Source organism: Dasypus novemcinctus (assembly GCF_030445035.2).
Source record: "Dasypus novemcinctus isolate mDasNov1 chromosome 12 unlocalized genomic scaffold, mDasNov1.1.hap2 SUPER_12_unloc_4, whole genome shotgun sequence".
NCBI lineage: Eukaryota > Metazoa > Chordata > Mammalia > Cingulata > Dasypodidae > Dasypus > Dasypus novemcinctus.
The window spans coordinates 313,696-317,942 of record NW_026688132.1 but is presented as its reverse complement, the minus strand read 5'-3'; positions in this window follow the sequence as shown (position 1 = coordinate 317,942).

Genomic DNA, 4,247 nt, shown 5'->3' with positions numbered 1-4,247 from the left:
GACCAGAGATCACTGTACATACAGGGCAACACCTATTCCAGTGATGAAAAGCAAAACGTCAAAACATTTTTTTATGATATTTTTCATTTTTTAATACCCCAGTTTATTTTTACTTTTAGTTTTTCTAAATTATTATGTATTCTATTTCTTATCATTAAACCTGTCGTAACTATTTCATTTTCCTATTTATTGGCAGTATATTAGTCTTCACTTTTGAAGTTTTGGATCACAGTTTCCAGTCCGGCCAGCAGTTGGCACTCATCAGTGAAATAGTTCTTTCAACTTCCGCTTTGAGTGCGTTTAGTCTGGACGGTGCCAAGATTTAAAGGAAGCTCTCCTGGGCAAATTCACTGAAGAGAAGCTCTCCAACTCACCCTCCCTCTTCCCTTGTGACAGTTGACAGGGAGGAAGGCATCTGTTTCCCTCTAGGTCAGCTGCAGTGAGGCAGGGGTTTTATCCAGGTTTAAAGTCTTGATGGTGGGTAGAGGGAGCCCTTCCTGGTCTCCATTCAGGTTTAGTAACTCATGTTTGTTTTTTCAGGTCCTTTGACTTTCTGTGCCTTGTACCCCTAGCGTTGTGCAACACTGTCCTGGTCTGCTGACCGCAGAGAAGGTCCCGCACACAGTTTTTGGCCCTTCCTCTATTGTTTTTTCATGAGAGAGTTGAGCCCTGCCTTCCTACTCTGGTACCAGCTTCCCAGAACCTGTCCAATTTGTTTTATTTTTGATCCTTCGTTAAGATCTGTAGAGTAAAGTATAGGGAACCCCATTCTGTATTTATAAGAAAATGCAAGCTCAGGAAAGAACTGGCTTGTTCAGCAAGTGTCCGAAGTGGCACTGGGCCAAGGCTTGAGAGGATCCAAAACCGCACTCTGCCTAATACACCCCATCACTGCCAGGGGTACCGTCTTGACAGAGAAACCCTCTCAAGACAGAGTCTAAGGCTTTAGAAAATATTTGACATCATTTGCCACATTCTCCTGTTTTCTTCCCACCTTACAGCAATTCAGACCAGCTACCCTTTGTCCCTTCTTAGAAGAGTGTTAAGAAAATCCAACAGGAAAAGTAGTTTATAACATTTCACATTCATTGAGGTTTTGTTGTCAGGATAGCTCAAGAAAAATCAGGAGACATTACCTTTTATGTTTTCAAACTTATACCAAAAGGATAATATTTTTGAGAATAACTTAATGTATTCTCAGGTTCATGTGGATAACAGTTTCCTCTTCCATTTCTCCCCTCTCTCTTTTGTAAAAAGGAGCTCTGAGTAGATCAACACTTACTTTTTCCATTTCTTTGAAGTCATCATCTAGCTTGGTTCCTTCACCTCCTCCAAACTTCTCCCTCACTTTCTGTTGAAAATAGCCAAAAAAGATAATTTTTATAAATTAGGTTTCTTTTAAAGAGACATGGTAAAAATAGCATGCCCTTTTACCAGCATCATCTAATGTAATCCCACATCATGCTATGACATACGTGAATAGTCCATTTTCAGAGGATGAAACTGAGGCTCCATGAGTTTAAACAGTTTACCATGAAGGACGGATTCAAACTAGCACCTTCTGAATTCAATCCCATTACATTGATCTTTCGAATGTATAAATTATTACATGACTAGTAAATAACATTTTTCTCTTGAAACTTCTGAGGGAAAACTGCCGCATACATGAATCCTTTGCTTCTGGTAACGGATCTAACATGCTACCTAAGTAGAAAATTGCTGCTGTTTCAACCGATTCCTCAGTGGGCTATTGAACAGATAATGGCAGACATCTATCAAACTGATAAAAAAGTCAGCCAAGCTGATCTTATGTCTTGTTGTTTTATAAAGCTCCTTGTAGCTATCTCCATCCATATGTACATAAGATGAACCACGTGGAAAGATGTAGGGGGCATTTCTTTGGTACCAAATCATTTCTCATTATCAGACATTTTATATTAATTAACTTACATATACAAATCATTTTTCACATGGAAAATTCATGTGTGTAGAAAACCTAGAATTAGTATTCTATTCTGAAGTAAACGTTCAAATTAAGTCTATTAAGAATGAATAGCGGGATGAGAAGGAAAATACTTTGGCTTCAGAGACAGGAAATTAAATGTTAATGACATAGACTTCATTCCTCTTAAAATCCTTCAGTATAAAGTTAGATGCTTTTCACTAATATGCCCCTGCATTGCCTGAGGTATCACACAGATATCAAAGTTCATTTTTCATTTCCTTCAGTAGACACTGGGTTGAGGGTCTTTGCAGAGAATCCCCACCATGGCCAGACCTTCAGCACAAAGGGGTCTCTGGACATCTATATCTCCATCTCCTGGTCATGGAAGTCCATACGTTCTCTTCTAGAGCTGAGGTGTGCTTTTTCACTCTCTGTTCCATCTGTCCTTCACTCACATGTTCTGAAATCAAGAAACCCCTGAGAAGTGACTACTCGTGGAAAAGCCATGAGTCTGAGTTTTGACACCACTCTAGGCTGACATACAAGATGCCATTCATTTCAGGCCATTCAGGAACATGGCTGATGAAACAGCATGGCGTGTTCTTACTCCCTGCTACTCTGTGGGTAATACCGAAGAGTTATGAAAATGAGACACCATAACACATTTAAGAACCCTTGTCTGAACCTACAGTGTCAACAATAAGTCCTCATTCTCTCCCCGATAAAGTGTCTATTTATTGTATTCTCGTTTCTTTCATAAGGTTATTTAACTGCTGAGATGTTTAGTAACTCCTTGAGAAGAATCTAGCAATTTCATTAATATATTACAGTATTATGTAGAGAAAGGTCATTCATTAGAAGTGAAAGTGAATAAAAACCATTTTAACATCTTTGATTTGTACAACTGCGATACAGCTCTTACTAATCATTTGGTATGTATGCACTGAGAACTACCTAGAGCATATTTAATTTCTATCTGATGGTGATATAAATTAAATTTCCTGCCCATGGTAGTGACCTTCAGCTAGGAAGAGGTGGAACCAGGATCCGCAAGCAGTTCTCCCTCTAAGCCTTAGGCTTCTTTGCATTTGAGGCACAGCCTTGGAGAACTGTCCGTGGTGCTGGCCTTGTCTCGCTGAAGTTCCTTTAGCTTCAGATGGTCATAGTCTGAGTGACCACGTTAACTTTTTTTGATTAGAAAAAGAAAATATTTTATTTAAACCTCATTACTCCAACAATAATGCTGTAACTTTCATTCAGAAGATGAGATTTTCGGATCTATATCTTTTTCTTTCTCCCGGACAAATTTTTGAAGGTTTCTTTTAGGGCATGGTTGTTAGGAAGAGGCTTTTCTACTTTATTTCTCCCTAGGAAAGTATTTATTCTTAAGATTTAATGCATAATTTCTCTACATACAGAGAATTTGACTGTATAGGTTTGGAATTTTTTAACATTATATATTACAAGTAACCCTCTTCTTAGTTGCATGACTTTTCAGAATTTATTTTCCTTAATTCTATCATTGTTTTTGTTTTTATTTTTTTTAATTAAAGATTTATTTATTTATTAATTTCTCTCCCCTTCTTCCCCACCCCCGTTGTCTGTTCTCTGTACGTATTTGCTGCGTCTTTTTGTCTGCTTCTGTTGTTCTCAGCGGCTGGGAATCTGTGTTTCTTTTTGTTGCGTCATCTTGTTGTGTCAGCTCTCCGTGTGTGCTGCGCCATTCCTGGGCAGGCTGCACTTTCTTTCACGCTGGGCGGCTCTCCTTACGGGGCGCACTCCTTGCGTGTGTGGCTTCCCTGTGCGGGGACACCCCTGCATGACATGGCAGTCCTTGCGCGTGTCAGCATTGCCCGTGGGCCACCTCCACACGAGTCAAGGAGGCCCAGGGTTTGAATCGCGGACCTCCCACCTGGTAGACAGACGCCCTAACCACTGGGCCAAGTCCTCCGCCATCATTGTTTTTTTATATAGGTAATCTTTTTTGTTTAGTTAACTGACTTCTTTCAATCCTTTCAAAACTAATACAATCTGGACATAATTTGCCTAGATATATATTTTTATTTACTTTCAAAAGATACGTAGATCACACAAAATGTGACATTAAAAGCGGTAGGAGGTCCCGATGCCCCACCCCACACCCCACACTTATCCCACATCAAGAACTTTTTCATTAGTGTGGTACATGCATTGCATTTGATGAATACATTTTGAAGCACCGCTACACAGCATGGGCTATTACTTACAGTGTAGTTTAAACTCTCTTCAGTCCATCCAGTGGATTCTGGTAGGATATGTCATG